Source organism: Agelaius phoeniceus, chromosome 27, assembly GCF_051311805.1.
Source record: "Agelaius phoeniceus isolate bAgePho1 chromosome 27, bAgePho1.hap1, whole genome shotgun sequence".
In the NCBI taxonomy this organism is placed as follows: domain Eukaryota; kingdom Metazoa; phylum Chordata; class Aves; order Passeriformes; family Icteridae; genus Agelaius; species Agelaius phoeniceus.
The window spans coordinates 5748475-5768489 of NC_135291.1; the positions used below are offsets into that span (position 1 = coordinate 5748475).

Consider the following 20015-nt stretch of genomic DNA (forward strand, 5'->3'; position numbering starts at 1 on the left):
GTTCCACTGCTGCACCATCAGACTCTCCCTCTTCAAGGCAGGGGGAGAGCTTCTCAGCAGCTGGGGACATGTACTCCTTCAGCATCTGGCCTATTTCCTTTACCAGAACCCCCACCCAATCCAGGTGGTTTATTTCTGAGGTGGGCTGTGGGGTAGTGTCAGGTTTTATGGCAGCCTCCCTAGTCTCTGGGACAAGGTCAGGCTGTGCAGCAGCATCCTTAGTTTCTAGGGGCATGTCAGGTTCTGGGGCAGCATCCTTGTTCTCCAGGGTAGATATCAGAGTGGTTATCCAGGTAAATCTTCTTTTATCTCTGAATGCTAAATAGAACAGGCTTAAGAGGCATATCAGCAACACCAGCCACTATATGATATCATTAGCATTTAGAGAGGATTTGAATCCTTCAAAAACTGGTGGGGTAGACCCAAAGAGATGGTTGAAGGGTTGGGAGAAAATTTCCCCCACAGTAGGTATCATTATTAAAGTGACCCCAAAAACATACAGTTAGTGTGTGATAGCTCTGAATTTATGAGAATCTAACCTTAACTTCCAGAGGAAGTTGTGGGAACTTAGCACATCCCTCCAGATGTCCAGAGTTGCTGAGGACCCCGTCAGGGGGCTCGGAGACCCTGGCATGCTGCCTGGAACAGCTGGTGGCTTGATTTTGATCCTTCCAACGAATTGCCAGCTTGGCATGGGGATGTGAAAGCCACACAGGTTTGAATGGTGTAATAACAAGGTGTTCACAGGGTGAAAATGTAGATTTTAGGATTTTTGGTATAGGGGTTATGGGGACAAGATGGAGGAATCAGGGTGTGTCTAGTCCTTCTTTCTTCTTCTTGCTCTCCGTTTTCTGCTGTGGTGTTGGCACTTGGGGATTGGTTTAGAGTAGAAGTGCACTGTCTAACATAGGTGATAGGTATTGGGAATTAAAAGTAAATATGTTATACATAGTTTGTAGTATAAAAAGACGACACCACCTTGGGGGCGGTCAGAGTGCTTGTGGCTGCCCTGCTGAGCAGACCTCTGCTGGGCAGAAAGAATATTTTGTAGATAAGAAATAATAAACAACCTGAAGACCGAAAAAGTGAAGAGTCCAGACTCATTCTTCAGAGCACGGGCTGCGACAGAACCATCCCGCATCTTGGGCAGAGAGCAGACAGCAAACCCGAGAGGAAGTAAAAAATCCATTAATTCCTCACCTTCTTAACCTATAAAACAAGGTGGGTAACAGCCACAGTAGCCCTAGTTATAGGATCCATGTTTAGATAAGGGCCTGCAAATGGGAAAAACGTAGCCATGATGACATGCCACCCAAACCAGGGTAAGCTAGACCACATGGTGACACCTAAAGAGATTTCCATGTCCAGCGCACAAAAATTAGGTTATTTAAGAACTGTTATTCCATTTTTCTCTCAATGCCCTTAAGCCTCATGTTGGGCACCAAAATCTGTCTTGGTTTGAAAAGACAGGTGCCTGCTAAGGAAGGCAGGAGTCTCCCTTGAAATAGAGAACTTAAACCCCCTCCCTCTGAATTATTCAAATTTTGAAATTAAGGGCCTCTCAGGCAAAGATATGGGAGTAGAAATAACAGTTCTTTATAAGGGAAAAATAAAAATAAAATAATGCAAAACCCCACTGACAATCAGAATACAACCTGACACACAGTGGGTCAGGGTGGTGGTACCAGTCCTATTTAATGGTGACTGCAGTGCACCTGGAGTGACAGGTGTGGTTTTGTTGAAGCCATGATCCTGTAGAAGGGTGGAGTCTCCCTCTGAAGGTCCAGTGGTGGTGTGGATGGGCCTGGTCTTCCTCTGAGAATCCAGTGGAAAAGAAAGTGGCTCCTTTGGGAATCCAATGGAAAAGGCTGTCTCTGGTGTTCCAAATCTCAGATGATATCCAGGTAGGAATGCTTGGCTCTTCCCTCTGGGCAGAGCATCTCACAATGGGATGATGAAATTTCATCAGTCATGCAGTGAGACTCAGTGGCCCCTTAACAGAAGATATTTCCTGGAGGGAGGATTGGTTGTGGAAGAGATAAAGATAACTGCCCCACCTCTAACAGATGGCAACAGAATACATACCCCCAGCCATATCTTGCATTTTCAACCTAAGACAGAGCTACACCCCCCAAGGAAAAATGGTGCTCGGGGACCACCCAAGACATTTGGGGTGACCTCCCCCTCTCCGCTCACATGGGTGAGGCGGGGGGACAATGCTCCCAGATACGCAGTGGACAGAGCAGGCGGTGACCCCCGCACTTCCTCGCTGCTCCTCCTTTTCTTGCTCCTCCTCTTCCTGTCTCATTCCTCTTCCTCCTGTTCCTCCTCCCCGGCTCCTCCTACACTGCACCTCAGACTCCCCCTCCTTCCTCATCCCGCCTGTTTAGGAGAGTCCTGGCAACTTTTGGGGTTCACTGCATTCTGTGCTGGGGTTCAGGTGCCTCCCAATGCCATCCCAGAGTGGGGTGACGTGGGGGGGGACACAGGGGGGTTGTCCATTCCCAATTCATCCTGTGGTTGTTTCTGCCCCCGCCAGTCACAGCCCTCCTGATCACTGCCCCCCAGAGTCCCTCCCCAATGCCTCCCAAAAATTGAGACCGGGGCAAACTGAGAAGTTTTATTGGAAACACTGAGAACAGCCAGAGGAGGGCAGTGACAGGGGGCCGGGGCATACACGACCCCGTAAAAATCAGCATGGGGACAGGCTGGGGGGGTTTGGCCAGGCCTGAGGCCATGGGGAGGGGCTGCAGCCACTGCCAGGAAGGGACCAGGACAGAATGTGACAGGCTGGGATGGACTGGGGCAGACTGGGGCACCAGGATACACTGAGACCTGGACTGGGACCAAGCAGAACAAGATTTGGGGCACCAAGGATCATACTGGGACCACATTGAGGGGTACTGAGAGCATGCTGAGGGCAACTGGGTGTTTCTGGGATATACTGGGTGTGATTGGAATCATACTGGGACTGACTGGAATCATACTGGGGATGACTGGAACCATAGTAGTGGTGAAAAAGCACAATTGGAATAATGCAGGAGGCAGCTGGCATCATATTGGGAGCAGCTGGTCCATGCTGGAGTCATACTGGAATCATACTGGGACTGACAGGGTCATACTTGGAGTGACTGGCATAGTACTGGGAGTGTCTGGACATTACTCAGATAAGATCATCCTGGGGGTGACTGGACTCACACTGGGATCATCCTTGGACCAACTGGGACCATGATGTGGGCAAATGACCTTCTAGGAGTGACTGGGAGTGATTGGGCTCATACTGGAAGTGACTGGGGCCACACTGGACTCCTACTGGGAGGGACTGAGATTGGAAGGAACCATACAGGGCCTGACTGGGAGAAACTGGGACCATGTTAGGGGCAATTGGGATCTTATTGGGAAATAGAAATAGAGAATAAACATGGCATTATAGAAGAAGAAAAAGTTAAATATATATGATCTTCAAAATAAAAATAACAATGGAAAAAATAATTGCGGAGCTACTTCTCCTGCGACTTTGGGTTTCTTATCCAAGTTCCAAGCTGCATCTGAGCCAGAAACCAGCGGTTGGGAGAGACATTGCTGCTGAAGGGCCTCTTATTGCCAAAACTAAAGTGTCGAGTATCAAGTAACATCTTGACATTAGGGAAGTCCCAGCGCCCATGTTGGATTCCCTTGTTTGAAGCTGAAAGCACAAAGCATGATTTCAAAAAATTAAGATTTCAGTTGAGGATTAGAGGCAATTCATAGTGATCAGGATTGAAGTTAGGTAGGTAGATGATAGGGAATGATTATTAGATGCTTAAGCTAGAGCTGATAGTTATATTGCTTTCTATTATGAGCTTGTTTGTAGAAGGAAGTGGAGTAAGTGAACCGTTATAAGAACATATTGAAACCAGTAGTACAATGATTAGCACCTGGGCTTTATGTAATCAACCACAAAGCAGGGGTCCTTGGATCATGCCAAAGGGTCACAGAGACCTGATGAATACACTCCTGACTTCATTCCTTAAAACCACTGACCCAATTCGACACCACCAACCCAATTCAAGAGAAGAATTGCACACGTGTGAAGGACTAATAACCTCATTTTAATACAGAGTGAGGATGGGAGGTGCTGGAGTTATGCATATGTATTGTATGTAAGATATCAGGAAAGAAATAGAGGGTAAAGAACTTTGTCCAGCACGGTCACACCTTTCAGGGATGACCCCTGTGCTGCCCACCAGTGGTAATAAACACACCACTTTCTAACTTTGATTAGAGAGTCTTTGTCCATGATCTTAGGTTTTAACAACTCAAGTGGAGCTTCACTTGTGACTCTGCTTTGTAATGATGAATGTAAAAATTCAACACCACCGCCAGTTCCCTCCCTCCTCTGCCCAGCAGTGCAGGGAGATGGGATGGGAGTTACGGTCGGTTCATGCCACTGTTTCCCCCTCAGGGACAGGAATACTTGCCCTGCTCCAGGGTGTGAGATCTGTACATAGGGTCAGTCCCTGCCCTGTCCAGTGAGGGTCCCTTCCCACCCGTGCAGTCACTCCTCAGCTCAGCCCTGAGGTGCAGAGCAGTCACACTCCAGCCCCATTAGTGGCAACGCCGGTTCGTGCTGGGCAGGAGTGGCAGAAGGAGCCAGGCAGCGGCAGGGACTCGATCCCATCCGGACTAAGAAGAGGAAGAAGAAGGGGTGAGGGCCACCTGTGGTGTCCAATCCCCATGGAGCAGTGGGGAGACCTTGGGGGGAGCAGTGGGGATACCTTGGGGGCAGCGATAGGTGGGACCTTTTGGAGCCACCCCGAGAGGTTTCTGCTGCCCCAAGTCCCTGAAGAAGTTGCTCCATGAGACGGGTGACGTGGGAACGAAAGAAGAGACTAAACCAGAGAGAAGAGACTAAAGTGCAATTAAAGAGCCACATGAAGGGCATCTCCCCTGCCCGCATCTGAAAGAGCTGCACTGAAGCACAGGCAGAGGGTGAATAGAATAAAATACAGAGAATCGAGTAAAATGGAATAAAAAACTGCACCGGGGTGTCCCCAGCACCCAGTGTCACTGAAGATTTGCATCGCAGGATGGGCACTGTTGGGTGTGACCAGAAAGGCAGCGCCGAGGCTGTGGGAGGTGTTGTGAGAAACAATTGCTCACTTAAAATTTTTAAAGGTTTATTAAACCTTAACAAATAATACAACCAAAAGACTAAATAAGAAAAAAATTACAGCACTGGGACTACAGTGCTGTGTGGGAGTGCCCCCCCCCCCCCCCCCCCCCCCCCCCGCTCTTCTACAACATGGATACCTTTTATATCCTTATATCTTTTATATGCTCTGCCTTTTATATCCTTAGCCCCTCCCAAAGTTTTGTCAGTCAACTCCTTCTCTGCCGTCCATTGTTGGAGATTTCCTTCTTACATCTAGACTGGAGATCAGGTGTTGTTACGCTGCGCCTCTTGGTAATAGCCAGCCTTCTCTAAATGCCCTGACTACTGAGGCTATTGCAAGGGGGAAGGGAAAGAGGACTATGGAGACATACTACCATAACATAACTATACATCCACATAATATCTATCTCTTAATTTCCATATAATATCTATCTCTTAATTGTTTAGAGCCAACTATTATATTGCTCATCTGTAACAGTGTGAATAGAATTAAACATAGAGAACAGCATATAATACAAGAAAAAAGCCGCACTGTGTGTTCCCCACCACCTGTGTCACAGAAGAGTTGCACCAAGAGCAGCGAGAAGCAGGAGCAGTAGAGAATAGAATAAAAAATAACAAAAAATCCATGCCAGCGTGGCCACTGCCCAACACTAAAAGAGCGACACTGAGGGCTCATCAGGGCAGCACTGAGGGTCTTGGCTGCTTCGTGTCACTGGAAGAGCTGAAGCCAGGGGGAGCTGGGCCTTCTGGAGCTGTCCCAAGGGCTCTCGGCCGCCCTGTGTCACTGAAGGAGGTGCAGCAAAGGACGGGCGGGGCACGGCCCAGATTGAGCCCCTCAAGCCGCGTGATGAGCGGTGACTCCGCGGGACCATGCTGGGGCTGAACGGTGGCAATAGCCAGAGAAGGGGAAGTGGCTTAGAGTGGTAGAGATGAACTGTGTGTTCCCAACCAGCTCCGCTCAGCCCTTGGGCACCAGGGGTTGTTCCCAACCAGCTCCACTCAGCCCTCAGGCACTGTGCTGGGGTGGCTGCAAAGTTTTCAAACTCTGCTGCCCCCGTGGGCCAGGCCCTGCAGGACCTGCTGCTGCCACCTTGGGCCCAGGAGCCCAGAAACCCCAGAAAATTGATCCCAGGCACTAAAAAGCCTTCTTGTGCTCAGAGAGGGCTGCAGGGCGGCAGTTCTTTACAAACTCACCTCAGTGCCTCCTGAGCACAGCCGGGAATTAGTGCAGCTCCCAGGGTTGTCTCGGCTCCAGCTGCTGCCACAGGGCACGGACTTGCTGCACTTGGGTACTAAACATGACCAATTTGGGGAGGGGGACAGCCCTAGAAACCAGGATTTTGCCCTCAAGAGCTTGGAGCTGCATGAGGCGGATAAAGGATCCCCTGCACACACTGATGCTCCCAGCAGCGGCTCTGCTCCCCCAAGAATGGGGCTGTGTTTGGGAGAGGGAGGATGGCCAAGATGTGGTCTGGAATGAGACAGCCGCATACTGGGATGAAGCGCTCGGGGCAATATGGTTACTGAGATTTTGGGGCACCTTCCTGAGAGATGAGTTACTGGAAAGGAGGAGACACCGGGCTCTGATGTTGGAGTGGGGCCCCACAGGGAAGGATGTCGGGAGCCTGTATTAGGGAAGATCCTGCTGCTTTCCACCAGTTTTGGTAGGTCATAAATGGCTCTGGAGAATTTCTCCCTCAGTTTATGGGCAGAAATTACCCCTTTTTTTGGGAGAATCCTGATGCTTTCTGCCAATTTTGGGGCTTCTAAATGGCTTGTGGTAGACCCACTTTTGTCTTCAAAATCTTGGTCTTTGCCCCAGTTCATCACCATTTGGCTGCGAAAGACACTCTTGGGCATTAGGAAATCAAAATTGTGGAATCACTGAGGTTGGAAAAGACCTCCTGTTACAGTGATTGACAGGGGCCTCACCCAATCACGTATCTTCCAAGGCTGCAGGCATCTCACTGGCCAGGACCCGAAGGGGCGTGGAGTTCAAATCAATGAGTCTTTCAAATGCTCTTTATAAGGGAGGGCTTGGGAATAAACAAGCTCTGTTGCTCATGAACCTGGGGGTGAGTGGTCTTTTTCTCCTGCACCGCTCCACCCCACAACATGACCTAACATGTGGTGACCCCGACATGATGAGGACTCAGCAGCCATAGCCTGGCACAGAGCAAAGGCTTAAGAGCCGGTACAGTGTTTAGAACCAGGATTATTACAGCGTCAGAGCTGGACATTAGTGCTGGAATCAGAATACAATAGGGTGTAGATCAGTCTAGAACCAGAATTAATGATAGAGAGCTGGATCAGTGTAGAACCAACGGGAACAAATAGCTTAGAGCTCGATCAGTGTGGAACTGGAATAAACAGTGTAGAGCTGGATCAGTGTGGAACCAGAATAAATACAGCGTGAAAGCTGGGTTGTTGGCAAGAGAGCTGTCACAGTAACTGGGACTTCGCTGGGCAGACAGCAAAAAGTGCTATGTGGCTTCAAATTCTGTTTTTGTGGACTAGAATCATTACTGAGACCATGGGAGCCTGGACTTCAACACCAGAATATCCCATCCTGAAGGCATGGATGTTCTTTTTGTTAAAAAGAAGGATTTATTACCAGGAATGGGCTCTGCAAGCCCTTTTCACGTGGTGTGAGAGACATGAACTAAATGTGTCCAAAGAGACCACTTTAAAATTACCCTTTTGGGAGGGGGTTGGACAATATATATTTGCGGCAGCCTCTAATGGTGAGAACACAGCCATCAGTGCTATAAAGCCTTGGACAATTGTTATGGACTAGTTAAAACAGTTGGAATATGACAGGCAAAGGGGGAAGGGCAGCAGTTTCTTTGTGCAACCCCGCGCAGGAGCTGGCACTGCCCAGGGAGCTGGCGGGCCCTGGCCACTGCAAGAACTGCTGCAGAGTGACGGTGGGGAGTGGCACAGCCCTGAGGAGTGGGGGAATCCCAGCAAACAGAGACAATCCGAGGGCTGCCCGTGCCGTGAATGCCAATACTGCCCAGGGAGCTGGCAGGACACACTGCACAATTCAGCCACGTGGAGAGATGGTGGCCTGGCCCTGGCAGCTCCGAAATGCCCCATGTCCACTCTGGACTGCTGTAATCACTATGCAGCCACCTTGGGCCACTATATCGCTGACCCAGGCAGATGCGCTGCTGCTTGGGATAAAGGCGAATTCCGCAGCTATTACACCGTGCCATGTGGCTGCTGAGACCACCACCCCACCATCTGCAACGGGACTGCCAGCACCTCCCATCACCATGGAAATGTCAAGACTGTCCCCTACAGAGACCGAGCGGGCTCGCTCCAGAGCCGTGCCTCCATGGAGCCTGGCCATGCCTGCATCAGAGGATGAGCCTACACCCCCAATCCCGCCTGCAACAGGGGCAGGGCCCTGCACCCAAGGCAGCCTCCGTGGAACACAGACGTGCCTCCAGTGGGAATGGCCCTGCCTCCAACCCTGCCTCCAGGGCAGGGCTGGGAATGGCACCACCAGGAGCTCCTGCAAACCTCACTCCCAGAAGGAGAGCATGGGAAAAGCCACCTGAGAGGATCCGGCCTGGCTAAAAAAGGTGGAAAGAAGCATGCAAAGGTTTGGTGCTGTGAAAGCAGAAACACTGGAGTCTGCCTGAAGAGATGGGGCCGGATGCATGAGATAACTGTTTCACAGCAGCTGAAATCAACACACCCTCTCACCTAGTCCAGTGAGAAGCCAGCTTTTCCCTGCAAATGGATGATGAGAAGGCAAACAAACAAACACCAAGTTTCCACCTCTCAAGAGCCTCACAACCACCTTACCTCCTGATATATATCAAGGTTTTCATATTCTAAAGACCCTAATAAACTAATAACATATGCCAAGAGTAAAAATATTGAAGGGTTATCACACAAGAGTTACAAAAATGTACAACTGTTTGTAAAATCTGCCTTAGAGTTCATAGTACAATACTTATAATTATTGTTTGCATCTGCTAAAACCAAAATGGATTAACCTGTGATGGCTAGTTCTGCTAAAGTTATTTGGAAAATATTACAGTTCTGTCTTAGGCAGGTACTACTGTGTCCTAAAGAAACTCGAGTATGTGTGTTAACATGTCTTTTCTTAGTACTCCTAGTAACTATTCTTGCATTGCTTCAAGATGTATGGGTAAGATTCAAAGAATAGAACATCAATTTATCATAAGCAAATTTCATTTGCAAAGTTTTTGAACTGAAATTCTGACACTTGTCATCATTTTAAACGTTAAAAGTAATCTATTAAAGTCAATAAAAAAATTTCTAACTTCTAACAAAGGGGGAAAAGTATATTGATTGCACTGTTATTCATGCTAAAAATTCTTCTTGCACTAGATATTAATAAAAGCTTGTTTTTAAATATATATATACAGAAAACATCTCCCAACCAAGGTTATTGTGCTGATCAAGCCATGTACCTGGCTGGTAAAGAAAAATATATTATTAAACCTAGATGAAACTTTGCAGAAGTTAAACCTTTCTTCCATTGAGATAAATGAGAAAGCCTCATCTGGAAGAGGTTTTTTCAAGCCCTGATAGTGAAAAAGAGACCCCCCTCAGTAACTCCCTAAGTAATAGTATTCAAATTCCATGTTGTGTTCCTATTTTTATTTATTATACAAAGAAAAAAGGGGAAAAAAGTTGGGGGGAAAGTACACCCCCACAATGAATTTTAAGTAGTATCATGTTCTCTCATGTTTTACAATAAATAATACAACAGTACAATAACCCTATGATATTCAACTGCCTAAAATATATTTCAATGGACACTGAAAATCACAGATGGCATCCCTATGTCCCCTCAGCAAAATAGTACATCACAAATGATCACCCACCTCATGCACAGTTCATATAAGGACTTGATTTGTTTACAAATTTTTTCTCATGTTTATAAACTGTTTTCCTGTTTAAAAAACTGTTTTCTGTTTTCTGGGAATTGTTTTTTTCTCCAAGGGATAACGGGGTTACAGCTTGTTTTTTAATAGTTGGGTTTTTCTCTAAGGGTTAAATGTGTTAAGGGTTAAATAGCTTTCTGCTTGTAGAGATAAGTTGTAATTTGTAACCAATAAGCATTATGCCTGTGGCCTGAGTTCCCCCAACAGGTTCTGGAAGTGAATGCTGCAGCTCCAGTGTAAATTAGATCCATGCTGTTTTCTGTTGCCCTGTTTGCAAAGGGCACTTGCAGATGGATGACAGAGAGCACTTCACAAAAATTTATAAAGACAAGAAGGGTGAGATGTTACCATGATTGACAAGGGCCTCGCCCAATCACATATCTCCCAAGGCTGCAGGCATCTCACTGGCCAGGACCCATAAGGGTGTGGAGTTCAAACCAATGAGGGCATCCAGACAGGATCTTTCAATGCCCTTTATAAGAGAGGACTTGGGAAAAAATGAGCCCCATTGCAACATGAACATCGGGGTGAGTGGCTTTTGTCTCCAGTGCTGCTCCCCCTCCATATTACCTAACAACCTCCAAGACCATTCAGTATTCCTTGATGCCACCAGAAAATATGACTGAACGCAAAAGATTTTCTGGGATTGAAAGTCGACAAATCCACTGTCCCCAAGAAATTTACATTGTTGGTCTGTGTCCCAATGGATGTTCCTGCCCCTGCATTCATCCAGGTGCCCATGGGAGCCAGGAAGATGTGGAGCCTCCCAGCCAGGTGTCTTCCAAACACAGATCACCAGGACCATGGATCACCATGGTTCTCCCCAACGAGGGTCACTGAGGATCATCCAGTGTGGATCCTCCCATGAGGAATGGAGCTGGAGCTGTGCACGAAGCTCTTTCGGCACTTGGGGCACTCACAGGGCTTCCCTTAGTGGCACCTCCATTGGTGTTGGGTCAAGTTAGAACCGCTGGAGAAACTCTTCCCACACTCCTCACACTCGTAGGGCCTCTCCCCAGTGTGGATGTGCCGGTGCTTGATGAGGATAGAGTTGTGCTTGAAGCCTTTCCTGCAGTCAGGGCATGGAAGGGCCTCTCCTCTGTGTGAATCCACTCATGTACAAGGAGATCAGAGCTCCTTTGAAACCTCTTCCCACACTGGGGACACTCGTAGGCCCTCTCCCCAGTGTGGATGCGCTGGTGCAGGATGAGGTATGAGTTGCACTTGAAGCCCTTCCCGCACTCAGGGCAGCGGAAGGGCCTCTCATCTGTGTGAATCTGCTGATGTACGAGGAGATTGGAGCTGGACTGAAACCTTTTCCCACACTCAGGACACTCGTAGGGCCTCTCCCCAGTGTGGATGCGCCAGTGGTGGCTTCTCAGGGCATAGCTCCACCCAAAGCTCTTCCCACACTCCAAGCATTCATAAGGCTGTTTGCCAGTGTGGATCACCTGGTGCAGGATCAGACCAGAGATCTTCCTGGAGAGAAGATCAGACCAGAGATCTTCCCACATTCCCCACACTCAAAGGGCTTTTCCCCAGTGTGGATTCTCTGGTGTTCCCTCAGGTGGAAGCTCTAGCTTAAGCTCTTCCCACATTCCACACACTCATAGGGCTTTTCCCCAGTGTGGATCCTTTCGTGTTTCCTCAGGTTGGAGCTGTGGCTGAAGCCCTTCCCACATTCCAAGCACTTGTGTGGCTTCTCCCTGCCAAGAGGCTTCTCCACCAGCTCTGAGCTCCGGCTGGATCTCCGGCTGCCTTCCTGGCTCAGGGGGGCTCTTTCCTCCTTGCAGCCCCTCCTTGTGTGGCGTCTCCAGGGATTTTCCTCCTCCTCCATCTGGCCACAGCCTCGGAATGAAAAATCCTGGTTTGGGAAAAAAAAACAAAAATGAGAGCACCTTGAACTGGGGGTTGCTCCTTGCCTGAGTTCATCTCAGGAAGTCATTGGGGATATTGCGTCTGTAAGAACTGCCAAAACACCAAGATTCAGCACAAAAATCCTGCAAGCATCATAGCACAGATCAATAGCTGCCAAACATCAAGATTCAGCCAGAAGCCCCTCCAAAATATAAAGATTCAGCCTCTGCAAAACATCAAAGTACCAATATTTAGCCCAATAAATCTCAGAAACACCAAGATTCACCACCATGAAAATCGTAGATCCCCCTTCCCCAGGGAGCTGCCCGTGGGGGTGCAATGCTCCTGGGGCTGGGGAGGAGGCTGCAGATACAGGGAGAGGTGGAACCCTGTGATGCCTCCTGTTCCTGCTCCTCCTCCTCCTTCTGTGTCCCTGCTCTTCCTCACACTCCTCTTCCTTCTGCTATTCCTCCTTCTCCTGCACAATCCCACCCTCTCCTCCCACGTGCAGCGTTTCACCATTTTGTTCTTCAACCCTGCTTCTCCTTCCCTTCTCCTCCTGCCCCAGGCCCAGCACCCGCTGCCGGCTCCCTCTTGCCCCCAAACCCACAGCATCCCACGGCAGGGGCAGGGATGGAGCTGGGGCAGGTCGGGCTGGGGCAGCGCTGGGCTCCCGGCCGCTCCCGCCCGCATTCGGTCCCCACTGCAGCCGCTCCTGCCAGGACAGAGCGGGGGGGCCCGGCCTTGGCGCTGCCCCACTCCCACCTCCCCAAATTCCACTCGCGGGGGGCGCTGGGGCCGAGGGGGGCGCTGGGCGCAGGTGGGGAACGCTGGGAGCTGCGGGTCTGCCTGGCAACTGCTGAGTCATCAGTGCTGCCCGCTCTGATTGGCTGAGCGCTGCCTGAGGGCTGGGGCTGCAGCAAGGGGGGACACCCTGCTCCAGGGGGGATATCCCACAAACGCGGGATCCCCATGAAAGGAAGAAGAGGAAAGTGCCTTTACAAACAGATGCTGTGAATCTGCTCAGAGATAGAGCCAGCGACTTGTAGATAAGGAAGTGACAGGAGAAGCCATCAGTTTCAGAAAATGTTATTAATTGATGACACAGACTGCTGCTCAGCCAAGGTCCTGCTAAATTCATGAACTTCGAGAAGAACAACAAAGACTTCTGTGAGAGTCTGTCAGAAATATCCTTCATCTGCCTCACGATTGCCATGGAGAGAGAACACCACAAAATTAAAACCCCTCTTTGCTGAACCAGTGTGGGGGGAATGTGATGTGCCTGAGGCCTGAAAGTATTGCTAGCTTACTTTTTTCCACAGGTGTTGTTTGCTATATGCTACACTGAGCTCGCAGGGCACCCTGCCCTTTTTGCACAATAGCTCTGGAATCCTCCCCACCTCTCGGCCTGGCTGGTTTGAGCTTCGGGGTGGTCCCTCCTCCAAGAGAAGACCCCTCTCGCCCATCCTTAACCATCCTGACAGACAAGTAGAGATGTAAGAAGCCTCTTCATCAAGGGACTGAGACATGAAATCCTTATGTGAGAAGGCCCCCTCTCACCTTCTTCCAGAGACTGGGACTGAAACCCCCAATTCGGGGGAGATGTGCAGTGGGGGTGGGGGAAGGAAAGCTGCCCAAAGCAAGATGGATGTTGCAGGTGTAGGCAGTGGACCACAAAAACAATGGCTCTCACCTACTGCCTAGCTTGGACTTTGTGTACACCCCTTTTAAGTGCTATGCTTCCCCACTGAAGACCTTTGTTTTGGTTACGGAATTTATTCCCCCTTCCCCCAATGAAAAAGAGTATAATTGGGGTCCAGATGAACTGTGCCTCCGAGATCTCCCTGGACGTGACATGGCAGACTCCATCGGCTGGACCCTGAAGGACAACGCAGTACCACATTTGGTAGCTATAACCCACTCCTCTTCTTCCTCCCTCTTTTCCCTTATTTTCTCCTTTTTTCCCAGGTTCCCTCCCCAACGCATTTCTGCTGTGGTTATTTCAATAAAGTTGCACTTGTTGATTATTACTGCAAATCCCCTGTGCCATGTCGGATTTTGCACCCTGATATCACCCTAAGAACCATCAAGAAACCTGTTTGTAAGGACGGATCGTGACAACTTCACAGAGACATGAATATCATTTGCTATACAAAACTGGGGAGCATATAAAGCGGGAGTATATAGTAGGTGGATTGGGAAAAACTGTAGCTCTTAAGTACTTCAGCCAGTGGGGAAAGGGAGAGGGAGATGTGGTCAGGAAAATAAGGATGAAAAGGAAGCTGTATCCTCCAAAAAATGGAGAGACCCTGTGGGAAATGTCCCATGGCTCTCCCTATTTTGAGGAATGAAATTACTTTTACAGGACTCCTCTGTCTGCTTTGGGGACAGAAACCTTTGATGATGTCAAATTTTCCACACACCTTGGGACTCGTCTGGAATTCTATCCACCGTCTGGGGCAGCGGGCAGTGAGTGCAGCTGAAGGTGCCTCACCCAGTTTGGGTGATCGGCCCCCTTGGGGGTGGCAGCACCGGGGACTGATTGGGTACCTGAGAGTGACCAGGAGACAGACGAGTGACACATCAGGGGGGGCTGTGAAGAGTCAGCAGGGAGAGAGCACTGAAAATCTCATCAGTGAGTGCACTGGGATCTTTGGGGAGTGAACATGGCAGGGCACCCATGGAGGGTAGAAAAGGGAAAGCCAGGAAGGGGTCCTGTGCCAAAGGGATGATGATCCCAAAATATCTCTGAAGGGTCCCTTGGGAGAAGGTTGAGGTAGTTTGCACATTCCCCCAGAGGTAATTAAGGACATGGACACCCAGGGGGGCAATAAGGGAAAGTTGAGAAATGATATGGACAACAGGGGATGGATGGTGTTGGTGTGCTGGGAAGGGATTGGGTGAAGGGGAGTGTGCAGGAATAGGGTTAAGGAAGGAAGCAGCAGGAGGAATCTATGTGGTAAGAAAAAAGATGATGGAAAAGGGGAGGAAGAGAAAAATACTGAGGATAGGGATGTTTTTCAGCAGGGTCTTAGCCTCAAAACTACTGATTCAGATCATTTGTATCCCCGGTTTCCAGGAGAGGAAAACAAGGAGGTCAGGGTTTCAGGGGGTTTCTCTGTGGGGGGCAGCGGCAGCAGCGGGCGCAGAGGTGCGGGACCGGGAGCACGGGCTGGGGGCCTGGGGGGAGCTGCGGGGCCGGGCCGGGGCTGTGGGGCAGCCGGGGCTCAGCGCCGGGCGCTGCCTGACCCCACCAGCCCCGGGCAGGGCCGGCAGTGGCCCCCGGCCCCCAGGAGGCTGCGGGACGCCCCGGCCGCTGCCCGGCCCCGTGGAGCTGCCGGCCCTGCCCGCCGGGGGGCGCCTTTGGACACTGCGGCAGGACAGGGACCGGCTCTGGGATACGGGCTGGGGAGGGCACCCTGAGCACAGGGACGAGGAGCAAGGAACACCTGGGAAATGTGGATTATACATGGAAGGACTGAGATTTTCTTTTAAAGGTTTTGTTGGGATCACTGGAGAAGCGAATGATTTTGCAGAAAGCTCAGCAGCTCTCAGAGAATGAGCACCCACAGGCACCGAGGGGGGCTGCAGGAGGGGCAGAAGAAGGCCCTGAACCACTTGGGCACAAAGGCCCAGCAGGTGAATGCAAGAAGGGAGCAGCAAAAGGCCAAGCTGAAGGCAAAGGCCAGGGCAGAGTTCCTACAGCCCCTGAGGGATCAACCCCAGGGCCCAAGGGGGCCCCAGCACCCAGGGCACGGGCTCGGCCACAAGCACCCGGCAGAGGCATTGCCCTCCTCGGCAGGGGACAGCCCACCCAAACAGCCCCTGGCAAGGAATCAGGGCTCCAGCTGCAGGGCACAAGGTCACTGCAAGCACAGACAGCAGCAACCTCAGGACCAGCAAGTCCACCCCATGATGGACATGGATTGGCAGGGCTGTCACAGCTCCCATCACACCAGGGACCCTCCACACTGGAGCCCTTGAGAACATTCAGGTGGGTCTGCATTGAGAGGAGGCCTCCCCTGATGGACACAGGGGCCTCTCAATCCACTCTGAATCTCAGATACAAGGGGGGAAAATTGCCAAAACTGTCTAATTTTTCAGGGGATAAGTCGGCAAGAAAAGTGGTTTTATTAAATCACTATTAGAAGATGTGGAAGATGGGTTTGAAATGCATGAATTTTTATTTACTCCTAATTGTGATTATAATTTACAGGGAAGGGATTTCATTGCTAAATTGGGAATGGAAATTAATTTTATAAAAGGTGATACATAGGCTAGTTCTGTTGTACCACTGTGTCAGACGTCTGGCAAGGCCTGTGCTGAAGTGAACCCAGAAGTGTGGGCAGCCCCAGGGAAATAGGGAAGATCAGATTTGGAGCCTCTCCAAAGTACTCTGAAGCAACCAGGACAAGTGGTGTCTAAAAGCAACAGCCTGTTCCAGGGGAGGGAAGGAAGGGGAATCAGACAAAGCGCAGGTCACCGCCCCATGCTCAGCTCAACCCGCGGAGCTGTGGGTGCTTGTAAGAGCCTGGCACTGAAATGCCCTGAGCAGGAAGGCTTCAATATCTTCTGCTGACACCATGGCACCTAACAGGGGGGCAAAAGCAAATCTGACTGATTCAGCAATGTAATATATGTTATGAAATAATTCGTGCTTAAAGAGAGAATGTATTTTATAAGATTGTGAAATCCAAACAAGTCTCTGACCACAAGAAGCCCAGGGACAGATGTCTACTTCGGAATCTTGAAATTCCTGAAGGCAGCAGAACAATACCCCTGTTTACCCATAATTCGACGAGGCCAGTAGGATCCATCTTCCTCCAAAATAATCAGGAAACACCCAAGGGTGATCATCACTCAGTTGATACCATCTATTAAGATAACAGATGTTGCCAGAAAGATACATCTGAATATGTGACTTCCCCTGACATGATCAGCCAATCAGCGCCTGCCACTACTCAGGAAACAGCAATTGTCAAGGTTTGCACAGTGAAAGAAACTCATACATATGCTGGGTTACAAAAGAAATTGGGACTCCTCTGCCTTGGGCATAAAAAACTGTATTAAACGGGGGTATTGTTGTCCTGATGCCTTCAGGAATTTTAGGATTCTGAAGCGGACATCTGTCGCTGGGGCTACTAGTGGTCAGAGACTCATTTGGATTTCACAATATTATTAGTATTATAAAATACATTCTCTCTATAAGCATGAATTATTCCATACCATATATTACAAATGGCATCATTAGATTAGAAGACGTTCTCAAAATAATAACCAACCAGACAGATCCAGCTCCTGACATTCCTGCTGACCAATCCAATGAAATGAGGAACACAACATTTCACCATGGGATGGGATCAGATTATCTGTTAGCAGAAAAAGGAGGAGTTTCTGGAAAATTAAATGACTCAAACTCTGTTGGCAAATAGATGACAATGGAAAAGTGGAGAAACAGGTAACAAAGGAAAAAGAAAGCAGCTCATGCACTGATCCAAATGTGGAAAGGAGGGAATGGGACACGGTTTTGTGGTTTCCTGGCAGACCATGGGTTAAACTAATGCTGTTTCTCCTCTGATGTGCTACAGCAACTCTCATCTTTTTACCATGCTCCACACCTTGAGAGTGCAACTCACTCAGCAGCTGAGCGAGGGGATGCAAGTGGCAGCCAGGCCTCCTGATCCAGAAACGGCTACAGAAGGACAGGAATGAGGACACTGAGAATAATCCCAAATCCAAAGAAGACCTAGTAAGGAAAAAAAAAAAAAAAGGAAAAGAAAAGAAAAAGAAAAAGAAAAAGAAAAAGAAAAAGAAAAAGAAAAAGAAAAAGAAAAATTCACTGAGTGAATCTGCCTGGAGACTGGGTCAGGGACATGTAGATAAGGAAGGGAGAAACCATCAGTTTCAAAAAATTAAAAAATTTTACTAATTAACATGGACTGCTGCTCAGACAAAGTCCCGCTGAATTCCTGAACTTCCAGAAGAGTAAAGACTTAACAGCGCCAAAAATACAAAAATATCGGCTGTTCTACAAAAGTGGGGGTGACAGTAACGAGGACATGCAGTTGGCGGATCGGGAAGTGTGAACCGTCCAAGTACCTCAGCCAGTGGGCAAAAGGAGAGGGACATGAGACCGAGAAAATGAGGATAAAAAGGAGGCTGCGAACTACAACAATGGCAGAGAGCGCACGACAAATGCCCCATGGCCTCTCCCTCTGCTCAGCAATAAAGTCACTTGTACAGGACTCCTCTGTCTCCTCGGGGCACAGAAACCTCCGGCCACGTGAATTTCCCCGCACAGCCCCGGGCACGGGGCAGCCGCCTCTGTCCCAGCCACAGGAACCGGGCCGAGCCAGCGCTGCTCCGGCAGCGGCTCCTGCCGAGGCAGCGGCCGCAAGGAGACCGCGGGCAGCCGCTCCCGCAGCGCCCTCACGCCAGCGGCAACACGCGCCGGACACGGCACAACGAACCCGCCTGAGCCCCCTGCCGCCCCCGAGGCCCGCAGCGAGCCCCGAGCCCCCGCACAACCCAGCGCGCCTCCCACCTGCGCTGCGGCCGCCTCCCAGCTCCGCCGCCGCCTCACCGCGCTCCGGCCGCTGCCGCCGCTCCCCGGCCCGCACAGACGCTCCGCCAATGGCGCCGCTGACGAGCCACGGCCGCCCTCAGGCCGCCACCGCGGCCCTGCTCCGCCCCGATCCCACCAATCAGCGCGCCAGAACCACGACTGACGGCACCATCGCCCAATCGCAGCCGGGGACGGGCTCTGCACACGGCACAGCCTCGCCCCGCGCTCTCAGGGCCCCCCGGGCTGCGTGAGGGCAGAGCCGGAGATGGGGAACAGCCCTGGAACGGGCCCGGGCCCGAGGGGGATTGAGCTGAAAACACAAACAAACTTCTCCGCACCTCCCGCCACGGCTTTCCCGGCACTGCGGCGCCGGTGGCACCGGCTGAGCGGGAAGCCCTGGAGCCTCACTACTGCTACCCCTAATTAGGAGCATCAGTGCATCGCTTTGATTTCCCCCAAAAAAGGAAAACAACCCCAAACCTCTCTGGACGAGTGGGAGAGATTTCTGGCAGAAAACTCCCAAAACTGTTTTTTCCACATGTTGGAAAGAACCAGCCAAACCGAACTGGTGTGGGACGCCCCAGCAGCGCCTCTCTGCCGTCCCAGCTGCAGCCCTCCCTGGCTGCTCCAGGCTGCATGGGCAGAATGGGAGCTCTGGGAAGGGATCCCGGCTCCGGGATTTATAGGGACTGGGGACACTCGTGTGTCACCTCCATTCTCTCCGTTCTCAAGACTCCTCGGGAGAGTCTGAACCCCAACAGGGCACCCAGCGAACCCCAAAAGGCGCTGGGACCCCTCTATACCGACGCACAGCGCCCAAGGCCCCCAAACCCCACAGAATCATTATCCTGAAAATAAACCCGTGAAAAGGAGCCAATCGGAGAATGCGCTATATAACCTGCAGCCAATGGGAGCGCGGACCGTTGATGACTCTCCAGTTGCCGGGCAGATCCGCAGCGCTCCCCACCCGGACCCCACCTGCGCCCCCCGCCGGGGCTGTTTGGGGAGGCCGAGCCCAGAGCCCAGCGCTGCCCCAGCCCGACCTGCCCCGGCTCCATCCCGGCACCTCCCACGGGAAGCGACGGCGTTGGGATAAGGAGGGGCCAAGGGTACGTGCCAGGCGCGGGGGGAGCAGGGGAAGGGATGGAGGAGGAGGAGTGCCGAGGAAGAGAAGGGCCGGAGAGAAGAGGAGAGAGAGGCAGGATTAGGAAGGAGGGAAGCGGCCGCAGCGGTGGAAGAGGAGGAAAAGAGAAAGAGGAGAAGGGAAAGGAGGAGCGGTAGGGAGAGCGCGGGGGCCGCCGCTCGCTCTGTCCGCCGCGGCCCCGGGAGCGGCGGCCCCGCCTCGCGTCCCGCATGTGAGCGGGGAGGGGGAGCTCGCCCCAAACCTCTCGGGGGATCCCCGAGCGGCGATTTTCCCTGGGGGGTGTTTGGAGCTGGCAGCTTCCAGAAACGAGCCCCAAGTGTCGTTAAGGATCTCGGGGAGGGTTTCATTTTGTGGAGGGGGATG

General features: G+C 51.0%; 1 protein-coding gene and 1 long non-coding RNA gene across 5 annotated transcripts in view; one reads left to right on the forward strand and one right to left on the reverse strand.

Moving 5' to 3' along the window:
- LOC129132039 (uncharacterized) overlaps nt 1–20015 on the forward strand; it is a 286230-nt gene that overhangs the window by 250888 nt on the left and 15327 nt on the right. The gene's annotated exons all lie outside the window — the stretch shown is intronic.
- On the reverse strand, nt 9785–18636 carry LOC129132040 (uncharacterized). The gene is made up of 3 exons (XR_013185445.1): nt 18488–18636; nt 17562–17689; nt 9785–11950 (listed from the first exon to the last, which is right to left on the reverse strand). It is a non-coding gene; the product is annotated as an uncharacterized LOC129132040 (long non-coding RNA).